Genomic DNA, 25,515 nt, shown 5'->3' with positions numbered 1-25,515 from the left:
AACCAGCAAAATCTGCTACGTGAAATGCAAGATGGAAAATCATGATAATGCATCATCAAACACAATAAGTACAGTTTAAGTACTCCCTCTGTGTTTGAATTGGCAAGAGTTCAATCCGATATTACACTTAAAGCTGAATGATGCATAAAACGAAAAAATATACTCACTAAAAGTGCAACCTTGGAAATCATTTGGTGAAAGCTTCTCGGCTCTGGTCTTTTAAGCAAGTTCCTTGATCTTTATAAATTTAACAAATAAGAAAAGCTTATTTAAAAACTATATATATAAATCAAATAATATAGAATATGAAAAAAAACTAACCTCATGCTCAATGGCTTCGCCAATATAATAGAAGGCAGCTTGAACCACCCTCGCCAAACCTTGACCACCATCGATCAACAACAGTTGAGCGGTTTGCGTCATCTTGCAATAAAAACTGAGGCTCAAATCACACAATTTAGACCTAATTTTCACAAACGCCACAACAAATCGAGAACAAACAATGAATAAATTACCTCAAAGGTCACCAATCAAATCAAGTCCTGAAATCCGCAGCATAATAAGCATCCATCACTTGACAGCCTATAAATCTGCAGGATATTAAGCATCCATCACTTGACAGCATATTAGCTTAGTTCAAAACCAAGCTAAACTCAATCGAGTCAAACCTTTGGTTCCATTTAACTACGGTTTCATAGCAGGTCGCGTGAGCATTTTGTTACCCTAGCCACCATTATTGCAAACTACTCCATGTACTCCCACAACCTGTATCCACACTTTCAAAATTTATAAAATTAAACATAAAATACAATCTAATTAAAGAATCTGCAATAGACATAGGATTATTAGTTACAGTATATACAAAAAAGAACTTTTAACCCGTTTGACCCATCCGCGTTTTGCCAAAAGTTTTGACCTGGATCATTAGACTAAAATACAAACAACCCCCCCCCCCCCAATCAACCCATTCAACTCGTTTAACTAACAGGAGATCACGCTCCGCTTGGCTCACGATTAGTTTCATTTCAGTTTGCTTTTTTGGTTTTTAATTTCGTTTAACTTTTTTTGGGTTTTACATTTGGATTTTAGTTTCATTTCGATTTTGTTTCAGTTTAGCCAGTTTTTTTGGCTTCAATTTTAGTTTTTTAGCTTTGTTTCAGTTTAGTTTCAGTTTATTCATTTTTTGCATACAATTCGGTAATTTTTTATTTATTGTCTAGCTTTATTTTTTTTTTTCAGTTTTTTATTTTGGTATTGTTTCGGTCAGATTTTTTTGGTTGTTGGCTTCATTTCAGTTTAGTAGTTTGGTTTTCGGTTTAGCTTTTTGGCTTCATTTCAGTTTTCTTTCAGTTTATTCACTATCGGGTTTCGGTTCGATTTTAATTTTTTTATGTTTTGCCTTTTCCAGTTTTTTATTTTGGGTTTTCTGGTTTTTAGTTTATTGTTTACGCGTTCGTTAGTTCTGATGGTCATTCTTGTAGTTTATTGTGATTGTTAATTCATATGGTGTACACAAAGAGAGAATAAGTAATAATCTATTATTTTAATTATTTATTTTTTCTTATATATTGATGAGTTAAGTTTCTTTGTAAAACTGAAAGCTTGTATGTTGTATACTTGCCAATTTAGTCTAGTCGGTAAGATTTTTTGGCAAGTGCTTGCCTTTTAGCAAAGCTACCTCTCTGGTTAAATTTTTTGACAAGTCCTATGCTTTTTATAATGCTATGACAAGTCCATAAATTGACCACATAAAAGTCAAAACAACAAGTTTTCAGTTTTCATTAAAGGGCAAATTGGTAAATGTGGCTGCATGCATATCGTTCGGGTTTGTGATAGATTCAAGTTGTCAAAAGTTTTGTTTACAAAAAAGTATTGTGACTTGCAAGGATTTTGTTGCAGACTGAAACTAAAAAGTACAGGTCAAACATTGTATGTACATTGTTTTTTAGACATCTACCTTTTTTGTCAAACATTTATAAAAATTAGATTTGTTTAAACAAATAAGTATTGCGACTTGCCAGGAGTTTTCTTTTGAATCAGTATTGGGTCATTTCCTGCAGTCGGTCAATCGACCACAGTAACGGGCCAAATTGACCAGTTTATAAAAAGTAGATTTTTTTTTAAAACCAAGTGGTTTAGGAGGCTATGAGCATTAAAATTCACATTGGGTAAAAAATATTAACATACTTGATATAAGATTGCTGCCACAAACTTGGTTTAAAATGCGCAAGTTTAAAAATACTTAGTTTTAACTCATAAATGTGCGTCTCAGACCGCATCAGAAAAACATTTTCTAGTATTTTCATCAAGCTCATCAGTTGGTTCATTATACCCTACCCTATATTATTCCAATTATTACCTACAATCCAAGATAACTAAGCCAACAATCTTACAAAAATGAGTCAAACATGTTGAAACTAAGATAGACTTTATAGAAAAATTGAAAACCGCAGCTGAACGGATAAACGAAGAAATCAAGGTATCACTCGAGTTTCTGTTTATAATATAATAAAAATGTTGGTTAAATTTAAAAAAAAATATTTATTAGGAAATGAAAGAGAAAAGGTTGGGCTTTTATGTGGAAAAACCAGCCATGGTGTTGTGTGTTCGGCGTACGATACTCATCTTGGTGAAAAAGTAGCTATAAAGAAGATAAATGATATATTTGAACACGTGTCGGATGCGACTCGTATCTTGCGTGAGATCAATCTTTTGAGGCTGCTTTGCCATCCGGATATTGTGGAGATTAAACACATACTGTTACTGTTAAACCTTAGACAAGTGAATCAAGAACACCAAACACGATATTGCATAAAACGTTTATGCGACTCTTTTCATTAATAAGAAACATGGACAAAATACTTTCTACTCTCTCTACTCTCTAAACAAAAGAAACTTATGATGGGTTTATATAACACCCACAATTCTAATCCTACTCAAACTAGGAAACATAATAATACTAGACTTCTAATTTATTTAATAATAAATAAAAGATAACTATGACACCAAGTTATTCAACTTGGTCCTGAAATTTGGATCTCCACCAAACCGCCCCTTGAGATCTTCCGTACCACCCTTATACTTTTCGTATTAATCATTCGGGTCCTTCAAGTTGGTGTTGCTCCAAGTTTTACACTCCCTCTCAATACCAACTTTTATTGTTCCTCCAAGATCCTTCACAACTTGTAATGCTCTCACCTCTTTGAGCTTGATTCTTGGATTCGACTTCATAACCCTACCTTTAAGTTTCTTTTTCCTGTTATCGATTGAGCTAGTTTCGAGATTACCATTATTTAGAACTGCATCACCCGTTTTCAGATAGGAAACAACTTTTGCTTTCTCAACTCCATGACCAACTATCATGGTACTCAAAGCAATTCTTCCATCCCCATTCAACGCATGCTCCCTCTCGAACTTAACTAATGCATTCGTTCGTTCGTTCGGATCACCCGAACTTTGCATGAACCTCATGCAAACTCCAACATCAACTTTGTTGGTTTGTTGATCTTCAACTTTTTCTGTTCCACCATGATAACCCGTAACATGAGACGGAACTACCTCCTCGTGCACTTCATTCAACACGGTTTCTTTCTCGTCTTGTTCGGTTACCGTCACGGTTATGTTTTGATCAACTGTACTTTCTTCTTCAAACACAATTTCTTCATCATCTAAATTCAAAATAACAATAGATGATTCCAAGGTTACCTTCAACTGATTCGACTCTGGCACTACCTCTTGACTTGTCCACCAACAGGAGCCTTCTTCAAACCATTCATCTACCAGGTTTGGTTTGAATTTGATATCAACTGTGTATTTTCCTTGAACCTCGGCCATATTAGCCTCCACATCCCACGGTTCTTCTTCTATAACAATAAATGCATTACCTTCCTCCTTAGGTTCTCGACAGTATTTTGCCATATGCCTTTTTTGTCCACATTTATGGCACCTAAAAGGAACTGCTTTGGTTGATACCTTGATTCCTTATCTCGGTTCTCTTCGTCCAATGAATCTTCTTCAAAGTTGTCATCTTGACCCTTTCGATTCCATTCTCTCTTCTTGGATCGGTCACGTTTCTCATTCTCCCAATATTTACTCTTGCCTTTCTCGCCATAACGGTTCTTATTTTTGTTGAACCAATGTTTCTCCGTCCTTCCGGCATATAAGGCTTCACTCTCGGTTTTAATCGACACACCGGTTAATTGTTTTGCCGAGGCTTCTTGTCCGGCAAGAATATTCTCGAACTCGGTTATACTCGGTTGGGTCGCTCACCCTTGAATAGCGGTAACAAAGCTACGATACTCGGGCCTTAAACCGTGAATGAGTATCCGCTTCATACGAGCATCGCTAACCCGAGACTGTGGATCGAGTTCTCCAATCTCGTGACACAAATTCTTGACCTTACGAAAATATTATGCGATCGGAAGATCTTCTTGGGAAACCGTCATCAACTCACCTTCGACTAATTGCAATCGAGCATCGTTCTTCTTCGTGAATAAGGTCTCCAGCGTATCCCACGCTTGCTTTGGGTATTCCAGATCTTGAATGTGATCAAGAACATCATCATCCACCGTTGTCTTGATGATAAACATCGCACGGCCCGCTTTCACCTGCCACTTTCCGATACTACCGTTAATATCGTTTGTAGGTTGTCTCGTCTCTGTACCGTTCGTTACCTGCCAAAGATCTTGACCTTGAAGATACGATTTGATGCACGTCGACCATTGTTTATAGTTTCTCTGGTTCAACTTCTTGATTCCTCCAACAACCTGTAATTCTGCCATTGTTTTATGTTTGTTTTATTTACTAACCTCTACTGCAAGATAACGGTTTATGGCTGTGGGTAAAAAATCAAATAGCAATATAGAGTTTGATGGACTTTTTACAACAATTCCTTCTCCTCTTCTTTGTGAGTTAAATCTTCCACCGACTTTACTTTGGAATCCAATTCAAAATTTACACCGAATTAAATTTAAACCTTCCACTTACTTTTTAATTATTGGCCACTTGTTCTTGCTTTTTTTTTCTTCCTCGGTGATTCGATCAGAAGCAGCGACAAACCAAATTCACAAACAATATATTAAATAATACTATAATGCTTCAACCTTCTTTCTTCTACTCAATCGGACAAACAAACTGAAACAAAGGGAACTTTCTTTACTACCTTTACTCGTTTCGGGATACCTCTGCAGATAGCTCTCAATCAATGTTCATGTAGTCTATGTTTTTCCTCGTAGCGATCTTGAACCGTTTCTTGACCACGATCGGTTTCTTGGCCTCTTATGTCTTTGATCAAAACTACTACCTCAATCAAGACTTACCGCCGATCGACACGAGCCTAGATCGTTAGGCTCTGATACAACTTGTTAAACCTTAGACAAGTGAATAAGGGGGTGTTTGGGATTGCTTCTTAAAAGTGCTTATGGCTTTTTGGAGAGGCAAAATATCCAAAATGCCCCTCCAAAAGCACCTAAAAGCTCCAAATTGGGGCTTTTGGAGGGGCATTTTGAATATTTTGCCTCTTCAAAAAGCCATAAGCACTTTTAAGAAGCAATCTCAAACATGCTCCAAGAACACCAAACACGATATTGCATAAAACAATTATGCGACTATTTTCATTAATAAGAAACATGGACAAAATATTTCTACTCTCTAAACAAAAGAAACTTATGATGGGTTTATATAACATCCACAATTCTAATCCTACTCAAACTAGGAAACATAATAATATTAGACTTCTAATTTATTTAATAATAAATAAAAGATAACTATGACACCAAGTTATTCAACTTGGTCCTGAAATTTGGATCTCCACCAAACCGCCTCTTGAGATCTTCCGTACCACCCTTATACTTTTCGTATTAACCATTCGGGTCCTTCAAGTTGGTGTTGCTCCAAGTTTTACAGTTACCGCCTTCGAGAAGAGAGTTTAGGGATATTTATGTGGTGTTTGAGCTTATGGAATCTGATTTGTTCACAGGATTATGTTGCAACACGGTGGTACAGAGCCCCTGAATTATGTGGATCCTTTTTCTCCAAGGTAAATAGTTTTTTTTTTAAATAATACCATAATTTTGTAACTTTATATAATAAAACGGTTCCTGTATACCATTTTTTGCAGTATACACCAGCAATAGACACATGGAGAATTGGTTGTATTTTTGCTGAACTTTTAACTGGAAGACCATTTTTTGCAGCAATTATAAATGAACCCAACTTTTAACTGATGACACGAATCAAATGATACCTGAGGTAACTAGCAAAGCTTAAGCTTTTATGGCCTAATTAACTATGTAATGGGATATATGTTTACTATTCTTCTCATATTATCTGCTATCATTTGTCAATTAGGTATCATTTGGAGCTAGATGTCTTTGTCAGGGCACCGACTCACAATACCACCGATTCAACCATCAGCAATTCAACATCAGGTAATAATTGTTGATGTAGATATATAAATATATGGTGATGCAACTATTTTGTGGTCATTCTTTTTTATATTTTAGTATGATGATAGAATTAACTTTTACTTAAAGACGCATTGAACTATAATTTAAGTTTTCATTACACATGGTGAAATATAATTTAAGAAATAATAATTTCAAAATTATAATATGAAATTCTTAGACATAATACTAGTATACGGTTCTAGGACACGAGAGATCGCCTAGTAATTAAACTGATTATAAGCATTATGGTCGGTTTCCAAGTCTAATCTTTTCCATTGTTCGGGACTGGGTTGTTTTTAGCGTGTAAGACCTGTTTGATAACCATAATGATTTGAATGAGTACTTTGATTATAATAAAAGGCATGATTTGAACCTAGATTTCTTTGACCTCTATACACCAGTTCTTTGACGATTGAAAATACATTGGTTGTTTTGTAGATCGAAAAGTTAAACGTGATTATCAAGGAGCTTGTCAAGGAGAAGAAAGAAGAGAAGAAAAAATGTTATATGGAATAATTGAGGAGTTGTGACCGAAAAGGAAAAAGATAAGGTGGAGAAAGATGCTATGCACGATAGGATGACAAAGATTGAAGTTATGTTAGTAACTATGGTTAAAAATATAGGTTATAAACGCTTTAGTTTGAATGGTTGGGTGTTTAATATGTTAGGATACATGGATATGACATTATAATTTCTAATTTTAAATGGAATGTTTTATATAATTTTGAAACTTCGATAAATGCTTAATTGTAAAAATATGAATATTATTAGCAGGTTTAATATATAAAAATTGCTGAAACACGCATTTGGTCGCGGTCGCAAAATCTGCAACTGCCCTTATGGTAGCAAATTCCAGGCCACAATTTGCGACTGCTTTTATAGTATCTAGATTTGCGACCGCTTGTATTGTAGCAAGATTTGCGACCGTTGTTAAAGTAGCAAAATTTGCGACCGTTATTAAAGTAGCAAAATTTGCAACCGCTCTTATGGTAGCAATATCTGGCCGGCTAGCGACCGTTTTTATGGTAACAAAATTTGGTTGCAAATGTTAAGAAGCGGTCGCAATTGGGCTTTTGCGACGTGTGTTTTTCCAACCGCAGTTTTCGTCGCAAAATGGTCGCAACAGAGCAGCTGCTACCGTTTTGCGACCGCAAATGCCGTCGCAAAAGCTCATTTTTCTAGTAGTGTCGGCTTTGCTTTTTTAGATTTGTTTTAGTTAGGTTCCGGTTTTGTAGAAGAAAGGGTTAGATTCCTTACCAATCTTTAACTGTTACGGAATGATGAAGATTTCAAAATCGGGTCCAAGTTGACAACCCATGTCACGAGTTATGACATTCAATAACAAATGTCCTCCTTTCCATGATAAGTCGCTGCATATGAAAGAATAATATACAAACCTTCACTCACAATCCATTCATGAGCTACCCATGACTCGAGCTAGTCTTCTTCAAATTTCATGAACTGCCCAACTAAGTAGCAGCCAGATGCACGTAGCCTATAGAATCAACTACAAATAACACCAATAATTCCAATAATTAAAACTGTTGTAAGTTGCACCATAAATCATCTCAAATAAAACTAAAAAATTGAAAAAATAATAACCTTAGAAGTAGGGCTGGAAGATTGAATTTGAACACATCTGGACCGTGTATTGCCACTTGCTGGATCTGTTGAAACTTGAAAGAGATTTGTGTAGTAGCAAAAGAGAAAATCATACACAACTCTGGTCTAACAACACGGACATTACACTCATAAGTAACACATAAAGTTTCAAATAAACAAAAAAAATTACCAGTAAAATATCTTACAGGTTCAACAAGATCAGAGACATAAGAAAAAGTAGTCCCGCAAGCAACGCCAAGATAAAGGACACCAGATCCAGGTTTCTAAACACAAAATGAAGAACATCAAGCCCTAATTCGTTGACAATTTTTCTTTTATCACTAATAATGGATACTTACCATCCACATGGTCTCAACACCACCTAGAATTGCATCAACTAACTTTGACCAGAAATGATTACATACACAACCTTTGTTCCATCTTCATTCCGAATATGAATCTGAAAAAAAATCTAAATCTTCCGGTTAAAGAAATGGAAACACGAAATGGAAAAGGATTCATGAAACCGTAAAAACAATATCAAAAATTAAGAATTGAATATATGTAATATACTGAGAATCATATAAAAACATTTACAAGATTTATTTAGAATATACCTCATGAAGTGTGGTGGCTGTAGAAATGTCGTGGTGTGATGAGAGACGGTTACGAATGATTTTAGGGTTTCAGAAGAGGGAAACCGGGATTTTGAGTTAAGTTGAATCTTTTGTGCTTTTAGTAATGTACCATAAGCTTGAAAATTTGTAAAACTCTTATTTTTAAGAGTTTTGATCAAATGACCATTTTATCCTTCCTATATCTATTATAAGATAGTGTGTATATATATATATATATATAACTAAATCATACATTTAATTATAATTTTAGTGTGCTTAAAAAAAATTAACCCAGCCAAGCATGATGTTTAGCTGGGTGAGAACATGTCGTTTATCAGTTGGTATCCATATTCTAAGTTGTAATTATTTAGTCAACTAATACTTTGCATATTGTATTAATTTATTTAAATGCGTTTCGATTTTAAATTAGTTATTTAGTCAACCATTTTTGTAAAATTTCTAATAATAAATCCTTAATTAAGTTTTCCATAAATTTACTTTTACATGACATTTTTCTAATTAAATGTATTTTGACCATTCCATTATTTGACAATTTTTAATATTTTTAATATTTACTTTTATGTAAAATTTTTCTAATTAAATGTCTTTTAACCATTCCATGACAATTTTTAATATTGCAAATATATATTTAGAATCGCGTAAATGTGTAACAATGATATGCATATTATACATTCCTATTTTAATTCACTATGTTTTCAACTATGTAATATTACTTTCAATAGTACCTTTTTAACATTGCAAATTCATTTCAAACATTCCTTTAGCTAAGAAGTCTTCATAGTCCATTTACATCGAAAGTTTGTAACTTTTTTAAGTACACTAAAATTATAATTAAATGTATGATTTAGTTTTATATATATATATATATATATATATATATAAGAGAACCCTTTGCAAATTGATAACTTTGAGAACCATTTTGGACAACTAAAAACACCTTTAAAAAATATTTAAAAAAATCAGAAAACAAAAAATAACAAAAATTTTAAAAAAGGAAAAAAACCAAAATTCTTATATTTCTGTCCGGTTTCATTAAAAAAAGAAAATAAAATAAAATAAACCAAAAAAAACGTTGTATTATACACATATGTATAATTTTATTTAATCTTTAGTTACATAATATACACATATGTTCAATATCATTTATCTTAAATTATACACATGTGTATAAAAAAATCATGTAAATGTACATATATGTATATAATTTGCTAAACCGAGTTTTTTTTAATGAAACCGGGATGTTAAAATAAGAATTTTGGTTTTTTTACTTTTTTCATTTTTATGTTTTTTTTGTTTTATTTATGATTTTTTTTATTTTTGTGTTTTTTGTGTTCCAAAATGGTTCTCAAAGTTCTCAATTTCAAAAAAGTTCTCTGACGATCTTGATCCTATATATATATATATATATATATATAAGAGATCAAATAAGAATAAGGAGTTTCCTAGAAATGGTAATTACCAATAAATTTTTAACATTTGGCATTACAAATTATGGTGAAAGAACAATTCTAGGAAACTATGTCGGTTATAATGATGAAAGAGTAATTCTAGGAAATTATGTCGGTTATTGGTAATTTTAAATCTGAACCATTGATTAACATGATCCAATGGCTATGATTTATTCCTAGTCTTCTTAGAAAATTACTTATTTTTAGGATAACTCGTCCCTATATATATACTAGTTTTTATCCCCCGTATTACGGGGGCTGTTTTACATTACTCGTTTATAATATTTTTATACTTTTTTGGGTTTAATTTTATTTATTGTAATGAAATTTATAATATACTTAGAGTCTGATGATAAAAAGGTTTCACAAATAACTAAAACGTTATAACTCGGTTTAAAAGTTATCTGGGTTTGGTAAGACCCAAGACCCGCTTATTTTTTTTACCATAAAATTGTTTCTTAATTATAAATAATATTTAAAAAAATCATATAATAAGTTTTAGTATATCCTATTTTGGAAGATTTCCACATCAATAATTTGGTGAGAATAATTTTTAATATAATGAGATGCTATAACCCGTTTAAGGAATATCTGGGTTTGGTGAGACCCATACCCGTGAATTCGGGTCAAATGCATGAGAAGCCTCCATTTAAAAATCAAACAAATATGGTGGCTCCCCATTTGCGACACGTAGGATTTTTATGTTTTTGTTTATATATATTATTTGTCCCCCGTATTACGGGGGTTTTTATATTGTTTGTTTTAATATTTATTTATTTTTTAAATTTATATTTTCTTTTTGTTGTATGAAAGTTAATAATATACTTATGGTTTAATGATAAATTATTTCACAAATAAATGAAATGTTATAACCCAGTTTAAAAGCTATATGGTTTTGATGAGACCCAAGACCCGTTTATTTTTTTACTATAAAGTTGCTTTTTTAATTATAAATAAAATTTATGATAGCTAATAATATACTTATGGTTTGATCAGACGTTGTTTTATATTTTTTGTTCTAATATTTTTTTTAATTTATATTTTTTTATTGTGTGAATATTAATAATATACTTATGGTTTGATGATAAATTATTTCACAAATAAATGAGATGTTATAACTCGGTTTAAAAGCTATAAGGTTTTGATGAGACCCGAGACCCGTTTATTTTTTTTACTATAAAATTGGTGTTTTAATTTAAATAATATATATATATATATATATATCTTTTTTAAAATAAATAAAATATTAATTTTTAGTATATCATATTTTATAGGATTTTTACATCAATAATTTGGTGAGAACAAATTTTTATTTAGTGAGATGTTATGACCCGTTTAAGGAATATATGGGTTTGGTAAGACCCATACCCATGAATTCGGGTCAAATGCATGAGAAGCCTCTATTTAAAAATCAAGCAAATCTGGTGACTCCAAAAAAAGGAGGAGCGACCACATCGCGACACATAGGATTTTTATGTTTTCGTTTATATATATTATATTATATATATATATATATTAACAAGGATACAGATCTTGCTCTCTTCTATTAACACCCTTTTGTAAGGACTTGATCTTTGTTAAATTTGAAATACCCTTTTACCTTTTTGCGAAGACTTGATCACAACCTATTATTATTATTTTTTTGTTTACAAGGGTTTAATTATATATTAAACCTTTTGCATTGCAGGTGGCATAAGCTTGATCATTTGTTAATCCAGAATACTCCATATATACCATTTAACTAAAGTGGCACAAAACAAAGGTCATGTTAATATTTTAATTGATATTAACATGCTAATTATTTGTTGAACATAATGGAAGGATGAGATAGTGTTTCTAGACAACTAGGCCTTATCCATTATGTTTAGGATTGTATAATGGTGACCATGTTTGACTCACAGCAAAATTAGGTGTTTATATCTAAATTCAGGTTATTCTCCATGTTGGACAAAAATTGTTATTTAGTCTTAATAATAAGTATTTTTGTCATTTTTTTATTTGATTGTATATTAGTTTCACAGTCTATTTTTATTCATTTTTATTCTATGTAGGTTCATTAGATATGCCTGGAGTTGTGATTTTACAAGACTTTTTGTTTAGTATTCCATCGAGTATTTAGTTGGGAGCACGTTTTGGTGAATTTTTCATTTCTCTTTTTTAGATCTGTCAATTCAAGATTAGAATCATTCTATAAATTAAAGCTTATTATTTATATTGGTCATTTTTATCGCTTTGCATTGTAACTTATTAACCGAACCAATTACATATCGTTTACATTAACAGGTTAGATTCAAGCTGAATTGGGTTGGGTAGGGCCAATTCAAGCTAATCATGTTAATTTGTATTATTATGTTTAGTTGATCGTTTTGAATATTCAGCTCGTGTCATGGAATGGATGCTAATCGTTTGAAATTAAATATAATTACAAAAAACATTATTATTTACCGGAGAAGAAGTTGAGTACCTTAGTTATAGTGTTGGTGAAGATTTCGATCTAGCTTTATACCCATCAAATTTTCTAAACAGTTTAAAAATGTCTAGAATGTCCAACCATTTGTTGCTTCTTAAAGTTGGCGTGCTAATAATGTTGCTAAGGAATATTGATTAGAAAAACAGTTGATGTGTCTGAAATATACATATTATTATATACATATTCCCTACTATTTTGAGTACTTTTGAGCTAGGCTTTTATTAAATATTACTCATATCTGGTTCATGTGTGAGCATTTAAGGTTTCATGAGACAACGAGCTAAATCGAAATACTTTACTAAATTTGAGACCGAATGAAGAGCCAAAATAATTTTATATATTACTTGATATTAATACTATTTAAAGTTCACGTTTAAAAAATGAACAACTTTATATGGACTTTAATATATATATATATATATATATATATATATATATATATATATATAGGGTTAGGATCCTAAGAGAACCCTTTGCAAATTGAGAACTTTGAGAACCATTTTGGACCACTAAAAACACCTTTAAAAGAAATATTTAAAAAAATCATAAAACAAAAAATAATAAAATTTTTTAAAAAGTATAAAAACCAAAATTCTTATATTTCATTCCGGTTTCATTAAAAAAAATAAAAAAAAAAACAAAAAAAAACGTCGTATTATACACATATGTATAATTTTATTTAATCTTTGGTTACGTAATATACACATATGTACAGTATCATTTATCTTAAATTATACACATGTGTGCAAAAAAACATGTAAATGTACATATACGTATATATTATACATATGTGAATATAATTTAGCTAAACCGAGTTTTTTTTTATGAAACCGAGATGATAAAATAAGAATTTTGGTTTTTGTACTTTTTTTATTTTTGTGTTTTTTTTATTTTATGATTTTTTTTATTTTTGGGTTTTTTATGGTCTAAAATGGTTCTCATAGTTCTCAATTTCAAAAAGGTTCTCTCGTGATCCTGATCCTGATCCTGATCCTATATATATATATATATTGTTTGTAATTAACAACATTTGTTTTATTCTTTTTGCCAGAGCCATTAAATGAAACAAGCAATGATGTTGTGGGAATGAATTTTAATTCAACGTGCAAACTTGGCTACTGGACCTTAACATGAGATTAAATGGGCTTGTATCATTGCCCCTGGGCTGGTAAAAGAAGTTGTTGGTTGAACAAGAACTTGGGGAAAAGTTAGAGATAAACAATATATAATAATTATTATTCATTAAAAAACCCTACACGTGAGGGTTAGGAGAAAAAGTGGAGAGAACCAGCCGCACATCATTTTCATTATTGTTGTCAAAACCCACGTGAGTTTCTTTTGGAGAGCAAGCTGCATACAAATATTATTATTATTTTTCTGTGGGGGCGTTCATCACAGCAAAGGGAAAGATGCACAATAGCAACACGTCAACTAAGAGAGGAGTTCACATCAACTCTATCAGAAATTCCTATTATTCGGTTGGCTTTTATTAATTTTTATTACGAACTCAATTGTTGAACTTATATATTTTATTGTTTTGAACATGATTTTTGGCTAAACACTTCTAGTTATTAGGCTTGTGATGATGTTTAGTTGACTGTTTTGGACTTGTCGGTTTTTGGGTTTTGTTTATGGCATTTTGATTAATTAAAAGTTTTGATCAGTTTTATTGGATGTGTTTCATGCGTATTTACTTTTGATTTGTGTCTAAATGAATGTTTCATATGTTTCTTGATTAATTATCTTTCGATTATAGGTTGCATGTTAGGGTTGTTTACTGTGTGTTTGCAACTTTTTTATGGTTTATTGAGCTCATTCACCATAGAAACTGATTTTTGGCATATTATTAGAAGTATATATTCTTACTAGCTCAAATATCCGACGGGTGATAAGTTGTCGGGTTTGTCTGTGTTGTTAGGGTTTTAGGTTAAATTATCTGACAGGAGGTTTGCCTATTTTTGCCTTAATTTCATTGTTTACCCGTGTCCTTTAAACTGTTCAAAACCACCCCGTGTACTTAGGTGCATTGAGATAGTGAAACCGACCGGTTAGCTGTATTCTAGGGTAATTAATTATAGTTGGTGAACTGACAGGTGAACTAATAAGCCGGTGTTTTTACATGATCTCTAAGATTTCTTTTTTGGTGACACCTTGAGAGTGATTAAGGATTCATTAAGTTTCCTAGAGCTTCATACCTTTAGATTCCTGGTTCCCATAGCATTTTCTCGTAACCGATAAAAGCCCGAGTCGTCACAATTCGGATTCCTTGCCTAGGTAGCTCTTGCTCTCATATTTGAATTTGCTAAAGTTTTATTCGGTAATTTAATTTTCTAGTTTACTTTAATTTAATTAAGTAATTTTTTAATTAATTATTAGCTTTTAAAATAAAATAAATAAAAATCTAGAAATATATATTCTCTTAATTAGTACTTTAAATTAGCTTTTAGAACTAGTCTCGTTAATTTAATAAGTGTCTCTAGGGTTCGATATTCCCGGTCTTCACATAGTTATTCTACACCCGATAGGTTCACTTGCTTATTGCTAGTGGTTTGGTTTAGGATATTCTAGGTTTTTATTACTCGTTGTGTTTGGTCATTATTTGTTAAAATTTTATAGACCACTTTACACACACCAACAGTATATGTAACAGAACTAGACTTTTAAGTAATTCATCTTAGGAGGCACACTATCAGGGTAAAAGTAATTTCAGGTACTAATATCGGTCATCAAACTTATATTACTCGTAGTGGTCTAACACATTCATTTAGCAAACTTCTGTTTAAGTTCAAGAGAAGACGATTTTTTGTTTTAGTTTGTTTTGCATTGACAATTACCAAAAGTTAAGGCCAATCTCTAATACAAGTTGGAATATATTTAAGAGACCAAGTTTTTATAAATGGTCAGCTATATGTAGTTTTATCAAGAATGAAGAGTAGAGACGTATTAAAATGCTTATTTTGGATAACCATGTTAAAGTTATAAACAAGACAACAAATATGGTTTACAAGAAAATAGTTATTAGTTTATGAATTTTATATTTTCAAGTTTTAAATTATGTTTCTAAACTTTGTACTGTGCATCTTCAGTTTTGATAAGTTTATGTTTTTTAGTATTTTCTTTTCGCACGAATATAAATTGCAATTGCATATCATCTTGTTGTCCAAAAAACATATTAAAAAATATCTCATCGTTTGAAATTATATACATTTATTGGATATTTTTATATTTCCACACGTGGCGTCCACGGGTCAATAACCTAGTTGCTATACATTCCGTTAACATATGATTTCTTTAACTAGCATGATAACCTAGGCAATCGTGTTAACAATGTTATTTCAGAATTACCAAAACTAGAGAAATAGATCATAACTTATATCTCATCATTTCTAAGTACAATATAAAGATCCATGTTTCGATAAATTAGCAAAGTATTTTTATCTTTCAAGAACATGAATCGATCATGAATGATTGTCAATATGATTGTCAATCACCAACTTTGAATTGTTGAATTAAGATGGTGAAACATTTCTCATTAAAAGATAATTGCAAGATAACCATGTACTTTACTAAACGAAACCACATGTTTTATATAATAATCAAGTAAAACAAAGCTTCTTCATAGATTTTAGATGGTAAATGGAGTTTAGCTCATAATGAGAATGGTTATGAACATTAGAGTGGATGATGATAACAAACCAATGATTAAACTAGAACAATCTAACCAAATGTGGATGAATATTCCTTCTTAATGATGATGGTGATGATGGTTGATGATGATGACCTCCATGCCTTCATACTCTTCACTAGATCTTCAAAGTGAGTGTTTTTATAAGTGAAAACCGTATAGAATTCTCTTCAAGGTACACTTGATCAATGCAACATGAGCCACTATTTATAGATAGCTGGAGGGTGAAGCACGGCCCCGTGCTTAGGTAGGCACGGCCCCGTGCTTTTAATGACATGTGCTAAAATTGTTTTGTCTTTTTGTTGAAGGTGACCACGGCCTCGTGGTCAAGAGACACGGTCCCGTGCTTTTGTTCTCAGTATTTGTCTTTTCTTGTAGATTTTTGTCTTTTCTGGTTTCAGAAGCATGGGGGCGTGTTTCTTGAGGCATGGGGGCGTGTTTCTTGCTTTTCTTTCGTTTTTTTCTTTTTCTTTTCGCTTGTTTCTTCGTTTGTGGCTTGGTTTTACCTGAAATTGTATTTTATTATGGTAAGTAGCTTTCTGTGCTATGTTATTTGATAGAATTTGCAGTTTTTAGAGATTATTTGATGCTAAAAAAATGTATAATTTTATGTACCTCAATTGCTGCTTTTATTTACGCTTTCATATACGAGTTGTGGATTTTGCCTCATATTATAAATACTCAAAATTATGGAATTTCTCACCAACATTCATGTTGACTAAATATATTTTATGCATTGTTACAAGTTTAATTATTGGTTGAGTGAAGATTGAAGACACCATTTTATTTTGGGACCGTTTAAGTTATTAGAAAAATGAACAATTTATTTCTTTGTAGTTTTGTGTTGTCTTGTTGGGACAAGTTGTGTTATATTTAATGATTGAATGAAATGAATGAGTTGATTAAATATTGTCACTTTAATAGTGTCATTATGTTCTTGAGCAACCCGTCGTGCCCCGGCATGTACCTCCGCCTTTGGTCGTGGCATGACATTCATGTTTTGAACATTTTGAAGTCTTGATTACTTATTGTAATTGTATAGAATACGAGGGACTTGTAATTGTATAGAAGCTGAGGGACTTGTTGTACAATTCTTTGTATCTTCAAACTAGGGTTTGGTTGTCCGAGTACTTATTTGATTCAACAACGCCTATAGCGCCTCTCATTGTTGTCACCGCAGCCAGATCGGTTGTCGTTCTTGCTCATGCTATTCAGATTGGTTGTGTCTGTTGCTCATTTTGTTCAAATCCCTTTTCGTCTTTGCTCTTGCCATTTAGATCGGTTGTCGTCGTTTCTCTGATAGGTTTCTTCGTTGAACGATTGGGTTTCTTATAGTGAGTTCTGATCTCTTTCTATATTCATCTCGTTTAACTTATCTCTGCATACGATTAAGATTTTTTTGTTGAGAATAAATCTTAAATCTCTTAATAACGAATCGAAAGACCTAAAATCGCTCATGTTGTTTAGATCGGTTGTCGCCGTTAGCAACGAGGGTGTCATCGTTTAACGATTGGGTTTCTTATGGTGAGTTCTAATCTCTTTCTATATTCATCTCATTTAACGTATCACTACATACGATTAGGGTTTTAATGATGAGTATAAATCTTAAATCTCATAATAACGAATCGAAAGACCATCGCTCCTACTGCTTAGATCGGTTGTTGCCATTGCTCCTATGAGGGTATCGTCGTTTAACGTTTGGATTTTTTATGGTGAGTTCTAATCTCTTTCTATATTCATCTCATTTAACTTATCTCTGCATACGATAAGGGTTTTTATGGCTATTTTAAATCTTAAATTTCATACTAACGAATCGAAAGATCTAATATGAATTTTGGTATTAAGCTCATGAAATTGATAACATATGCTAAAGCTTTCTATTGAATTTCCAACTTCAATTCTCTACAGGTGGAAATCGAACACATATTGTGAAAGAATTCTTGTAACCCATGGAGATTGATTGTTCTATATACTTCATCTACTTCTACTTCCATCATCAAATGACGTTATTCTAGGCTTTAGATTTGAAAGACTCCGCCCACGATCTGGGTTCTGGTATGATTGCCTTCAACTAACCTTCTTGCTGATCTCAATTGCTGCTTTTTTGGTAATAGATTTCGAAACATGCCTAAAATTTCCAAATTGGAATTTTGAGCAAAAGAAGAGAATAGAACTTGTGAAACTAATAGTTTATGTTGGCAATTAAGAAGCATTTAAAGTTGATGGAATTGAAAAACTAATTTATTATAGATTGAATATGAATTAAAACAAACAAATTAATATCAGCTCATTCCATTGAATATGACTGTTTACATCAATTTAATACTGATTATTAGTTTGTGAACTGGAGTGTGTCGTACATGCCACACCCCTTCGTATGATGTGAAGAAAAAAACATAGTTCCTTGTAGTAATATTAAGCTTAATATTGTCACACATAATAACAACAATATCCTTAGGTATTTATAATTATTTGCTCGACGTAATTTTTCGACTTATGGAATCGGGTTAAATTAAATAATTTAATGAATTATGGATAAATTAAATAAGTTGTATATAAAGCTAACTAAATTAGTAGATAAACATGAGGTTTTATTTACTATTTAATTGGGATGTTCGGGACCAATTCTAATTGTACCGAGTCATGGTCATCTATATAAGCTAATCAAAGTTTATGTAATTATGGTTATGAGTTTGTAATCAGTTTTACAATTATATTTTTCTACTTAAAAGATTGAAATTAGGTGATTCAATCCACATCCATCGTGTATTTTACGTTTTGATAAGTTAAATTAATTCATTCTTGAATTGGTATCAAAGTGGTTACGTTAGCTTGGAGTTTTTTGATTAAATCCGTCATCAATAAGGAGGAAAAAGACATGGATCAATGTCATGATCAATTTGGAAGATCCTATCAAGTCGTGATCGAAAAGAAACTAGAGAAACTTTTAGGTATTCATTGATCAAAGCCGTGATAGAAGGAGGAACATCTTTAGTTGATCAAATCCGTGATTGACAGTGAAAGTTCCATCAAGTTGGATTGAAAACTCATGAGGTGGCCACTGGTTGTCAAAGGAGATAAGTTTAAAGACAAAAGATCCACCTATTTTAGGTTGGACGCTAGCAGTGATTGTTGAATGTAATTTATGAGTTATGGAAATTGGGTTAAATAATTAAATCTATCAGGGATAAATTAAATAAGTTATGGAAATTGGGTTAAATAATTAAATCAATTAGGGTTATATTAAGAGCATGTTTGGAATTTAGTTTGAAAAGTGTTTGTCTATTTTAAAAGCCAGGATTTGAGGCTTTTGAAAAAGAAAATTTAACTCTTTCAAAAAGCTAAAATAAAAGGTTTTTTTTGATCGCCAAACACCATTTAACTTTTGGCTTTTTGAAAAAGCCAATAAGCTAATAAGGTGTTTTTAAACTCAATCCCAAACATGCCCAATGAGTTGATTTAATAAATTTATAATATCTATTTAGCTTTGTAGATCCACATAGAGGGTTTATTTATTAAATAAATTAGGAGTTTTATTTGGTTACCAATTGTATTTATTGTATTTATACACTATATAACCCACCCCAAAGAACTCACATTAGGGTTATGAGAAAATTGATCCCATTCTGAGTTATATCTAGATTAATAAATTAGCGAGTGAACTAAATACTCTTATGTTTATTTCTTGTTTGATTAACTAATTTCTATTTCACCTACCATGATTATTTTCCTATTGTTTAGTAATCATAATTACAGTCTAACACGTTTTATGTTATTCTATATAAACCGTGTTGTAGTTAAGTTTTGAGTGAGTTTCCAAATACACAAAATTTTCGTGTTTTGCTCACTGTTCTTGGATACCACACTGCTATCATCAATCAAAAATCGGAACGATAATCAGCGATCTTATAATGAGCCGCTGCCAACCCAATCAAGAAATGGCAATCGATTCTTGATAACCCGCCACACACAGTCCAAGCCGAGAAGTAGCACTAGACGCAGGTGTCGCTTCGTCTTGAATAACGTGATCAAGGTACCTGTTCAAAGAGCCAAGATCAAGAAAACGAGTGATCAACAAGTTGTAGCTCATAAGTACCAGCTCAAGAAATTTGTGATCAATTGTAGTGACAAAAGGAAAAAGCCATTGCTGATAAAGCATCACGAGCATTATCATGCATTTGTGAACAGTGTTTAAGAACTAAGAACCCATTCAAAAAGTTGGATGAAATGCGAAGGACATGTATAACTCCATGGAACCCTGTTCTGAAGCCAAGATCAAGAAATAACAATGGATTGATGAAATGCAATAAGTAATCATCAGCCAAGAGCTAGAAGAAACCTTGAGATCAAGGGAAGATATAAGAAGCCGACAACCGATGATCACTTATGATTATCAATAGAACATTTGTCCCTTGTACCACAAATATTGTCCGTTATGCCTATAAAGAGCTCATGAATTTGGTTTTGGTTGCTACAGTAGACACTTCCCTGGAGGTCACCCATCTGAGCATGCTTAACTGTGGAGCTCTGCTCCCGTCTACTAGCGTTAAGCCCAAAACGTATTGGTGATTTAAGAGGCTGGGCATTTACTTATGAACCAAAGATCTCTCATATCCATGGCCGATGTGGGATTCACGTAGGATGTTAAAAATAACCCCCCCTTTTGGACTCATCATCCTCGATGAGGTTTGCCTTACCATCTCATCGAAGATATGGTATTTGCCTAAGGTGTACCTCTCAACACCCCGGGGACTCACCATCCTTGAGGTCTACCCCACCATCCTAAACGACATAGGAGTGGCTCTATACCAGGAGCTAAGCTTACTTGACTTACCTCAACTGTCGTATAACTATAACTGGTAAGGTTATTTTAAGATGGATGGTATGTCATGGTCAAAGGAAAAGGATTTATCTTGTTCGATGGGGGAAAAAGGGTGAAAACCTCCTGACCAACATTTACTATATCTTGGATTTACAAAAAAATATTATTATTCTCGGAAAATCAACCAAATCTAGTTGTGATGTTCGATTGAGGGCCGAATACTTAACAATGCATGATAAAAACAAAGCATGTTAATGAAGATAACAAGAAACAAGAGTCGACTTTACAATATCAAACTTAAAGTAGGAAGTCCAGTTTGCATACAATGGATGATAGACAAAGAGCCATGGTTATGGCATGTGAGACTCGGTCACCTCAACTTCCAAACGTTGGGGGCGATTGAGGGAGATACATGTGTCCCCAAGATTCAACAAGAAAACCAATGGTGTGACTCATGCATGATGGGAAAACAAACAAGAAAGCCGTTTATGAGAAAAATATCTTATCGAGCATCTCGAGTACTCGAGCTCATCCATTGAAATCTAAGTGGACGGGTCACTCCACTGACCTTAACAGGCAACATGTATGCTTTAGTTTTAATTGATGACGTTTCCCATCCTATGTGGTCGCATTTGTTGAAGGAGAAAAACGGAGCCTCTTAGATGATTAATCACTGCCATTCTGGCTATAGTCGAAAAACGGAGCCTCTTAGATGATTAATCACTGCCATTCTGGCTATAGTCGAAAAACGGAGCCTCTTAGATGATTAATCACTGCCATTCTGACTATAGTCTAAGGAACCGGCAGCAAGAGAGGTCTAATAAGTAGGAAGACGTTATAGTTTAATAATGATTCTTTCACTCCTAACCCCTCATAAGAGGAGGACACCAAGAGTTTCGGTTAACAGCCTAAAGACTACCTGCCCTGTTGGCCTTCCTGCAATTCAATTCCCTACAGAAATTAAATTCCCGTCTAAGTGACTACCTGACTTCTCTGTTGCATAAAGCTTCTCACATGATTTCATAATCATGCTCACCTTCCATCATAAGAATAGGGGTCTAATTAAAACCCTACAAATTAACCAACAGGGAAGGAGAGTTCACTTTAGACGAACTAAATTGGTTTGTGAATGTGAAGGCCTGGCGCGACATCTAACACACCCTACATGCCACAACAAAACGGTGCGGTAGAGAAGTGAAACCAAACTCTCATGGAGATGACCTGAAGCATCTTAAAGGTAATGAGTGTTCCAAATTATTTATAGGACGAGGTGGTTTGACACGCAACGTATTTGATCAATCAATCAGTCTCCTACATGAACTCTAGTAGGAGAAACCCTATACAAAAAGTTCAAGAGAATGAAACCAAATCATGAACATCTCCGCCTCCTCCACCTCGGGAACAAACCGGGTACCAACGCGTACAGCGGAACAAGTTATACGACCCATGAAACCAGAAAATTATCGTAAGTCAAAACGTTAATTTTAACGAATCCAAAGGGTTGTATGTCTCAACCAGTTTGGATTCCTGAAACTGGGTATGCTTATTGTGACTTGGCAAATCGATGCAGGACTGGGCCGGCTTTACCCTGCAGCCCAGGTCAGACTGAAACGTCCATCCAAGGATAGCAGCTTGACCAGTCACAGCCCATCTCTGCGTCCCCAATCTGATAAGAAAACTACGTCCCCAATCTGATAAGAAAACCGCAACCCATGAAGTAAACCTGGTTAATTGATAATTACATGACCTTAGACGAACCTCAGATCTCTCGGTTTTACCAGCGAAATTTGGTGATTACAAACTCGAATGAGGGTTTAGAAGAACTGTTGCTGTTATAGTGAATGATGAACCGATTAATACCTTCATTTCTCAAATTGCTATTTAAGTAAAATTTAAGGCTTTTATCTACTTAGGTCAAATCTCGATCATAACCTTCATTTCTCAAAATTTATAAATAAAAAATGTATTTTCTTATGAATTAAAATGTTGAGCATGCAATCGTACAAGAGTCCGCCACCTCCTTACAAATCTTGTTCAGTGTATAATGTGACTTTATCTTTGATTTTCCCAAATTACTTTATGAATTCATAGATGATTTTTTAGATATATGAAGTTCTAACACCTAAATTTTCTCTCTATATTGATTAGTTTCACAAGCTCATAAACCTTTTAATTGATTAAAATTGTTGTGATTTATACGCATCCTGAACTCTTTTGCTGTATTATATTGATATTGACGCTTAATTCGAACGTTTGCTATGCTATAAACCAAATGCTCTTGTGTTGCCTGCAAATTGTTAGGGAATTGAATTGAGCTTCATGAAAATTTCTAGGATTTGTTAGTTTATATTTGCATATGATATCCTCACTTAATGTCATTTATCCATTGCTCCGACTATAGTTCTATGTTCTTGTCTTGCTGTTTAATTAAAATATTAATATTGTAATTTATACGGATTCTGATACCCTTTTCCCTATACAGATAAGTGATACTTCACGAGTTTATACACGTTTATCATTGATTTGAAAATATTGATATATTTTGCCAGTCACATGCTGCCTGAAAATTGCTAGGCTGACTGATCAATCGAGGCTGATTTAAAAAAAAATTGTGATTTATACGTAAAATGATATCTTTTGTCCTATATTGATTATTGACCCTTTATTCAGTCCATTGCTCTGCTATAAACCGCATGTTTTTTTGTTGTCTGAAATTGTTAGGTTCAAGAAAAGTGTTTACTTGAATTAGGAACCCAAACAACCTTGGCAAGTGAAGCAACCAGCAAGGAACTGGTTGGAGCTTCCATCAGACATAATGGTGAATATACTCCAAAGGGTTGGTGTGGATGACGTAATTCATAACGCCCAAAAAGTATGCACAGCCTGGCGTGAAATCTGCAAGGACCCTGGCACGTGGTGGGTAATTTGTATGGACAAATTTTCAGCTAAATTTAGACATGAGTCCATATGTTCGGAGATGTGTAACCATGTCGTTGATAGAAGCCAAGGCCAATTGGTTGACTTAATCATCATTGATTTTTGCCTATGACGAGCTGCTTCACTATATTGCTGATAGGTATGCAAACCTTACACCAGAAAACTATAATTTTAAAGTTTTTCTAAAAGCGAAATGTAAAGAAAGGTCAAATGTTTTCACTATTAGAACTGTTCCTTTAAAAAAAAATGTTTTCCATCTTTTTGCAAACTTGTTTTGCTAGTTAGCGACTGATTGGTATTTCAATGTAAGTAGAAGGTTTGTGTAGTTGAGATTTGGACTAATTTTTCGATTGCTATATGTATATCTAGGGTTGGTTAGCAGTATCAGGTCTTATGATTGATAATTACTATATGGCACTGGATCTGCTAATATATTTGTTAGAAAAGATCTTAATAAATATCTGATATGTTTCTGTTTCCCTTCTGTTCACAGATCAAGTCAGCTTAGACGTTTAGAACTCGTATACTATATTTCTACCATAGATGGCATCACGAGTACTGAAGCTTTCAAGAAATTATCATCACTGGAAGAACTCAGCCTTGTAAGAACAATGGTCAAAAAAGTGAATATTGAAGATGTTGGGCGTTATTGCCCCCTGCTAAAGACACTGAAACTGAACGAAGAGGGATTTAGATTCAAATTAGTTAGGGACGATGTGGATGTTCAAAATGAGATTGCCTTAGCAATTGCGGAAAACCTACCTCAGTTGACTCACCTTGAACTCGTTGGTAACTGCATACAAAACACTGGGTTGGAGGCGATTCTGGATGGTTGTTGTCACCTTGAATCGCTTGATTTGCGTGGGTGCATGGGCCTTGATCTAACAGGGAACTTAGGGAAAAGATGTTCACAACAGATTAAGTATCTGAGACTTCCTCATGAGTCTTTTAAACCCTATGATGATGTGGAAGTGAATAGGATGCTGTATGCTTTGCTCATGGGGATGGGACCAGCTTAGTAAGTTGTTGTATGCGATTCTGCTGATGATTTCGAATAATCTCTTTCGACCATTTTACATTGCTAAACTAAAAACAATTACAACCAAGTGGCAGGTAAACGGGCAACAAGCTATGCCGTAACCCCCTTTTGAATAGCAAATTCAATCCTACTAAAAACAAAGTTTTGGGTTTTAGGAGCCAAAAGCTACTACTCCAATTTTAGGAAACTTGGGTAAAATCTAAAGATGCTTGTACAATATTTTGCTACCTGGCAGTGATAGGGTTAAGCCTGAATACAGTGGAAGTCCGTATAACGTTGAGTTAATTGGTTGGTTAAACGGGTCAGCAGGTAAATTGGTCATCCATCAGCTTACGGGTCATAGGAGAAACTTTGAAAAATGGACGTTGTGGTTGCTGAATAAAGGAGTCCGATTGAATTAATGTTCTTTTTAGCATGTGCTTTGTATA

At 33.2% G+C, this 25,515-nt stretch overlaps 1 long non-coding RNA gene and 1 pseudogene across 1 annotated transcript; both read left to right on the top strand.

Annotated features, from left to right (window-relative positions):
• Positions 1–5,976: 5,976 nt before the first annotated feature.
• Positions 5,977–7,113, top strand: LOC143606490 (uncharacterized). Its single transcript, XR_013148751.1, has 4 exons — positions 5,977–6,037; positions 6,119–6,249; positions 6,349–6,428; positions 6,885–7,113. It is a non-coding gene; the product is annotated as an uncharacterized LOC143606490 (long non-coding RNA).
• A 17,546-nt stretch (positions 7,114–24,659) lies between these two features.
• On the top strand, positions 24,660–25,067 carry LOC143606489 (putative F-box protein At4g05475 pseudogene; annotated as a pseudogene).
• Positions 25,068–25,515: the final 448 nt, after the last annotated feature.

This window comes from Bidens hawaiensis, unplaced genomic scaffold, assembly GCF_021521415.1.
Source record: "Bidens hawaiensis isolate Kalapana, Puna unplaced genomic scaffold, B.hawaiensis_p1.1 tig00074995_1, whole genome shotgun sequence".
NCBI lineage: Eukaryota > Viridiplantae > Streptophyta > Magnoliopsida > Asterales > Asteraceae > Bidens > Bidens hawaiensis.
This window is presented reverse-complemented; position numbering and strand designations above follow the sequence as displayed.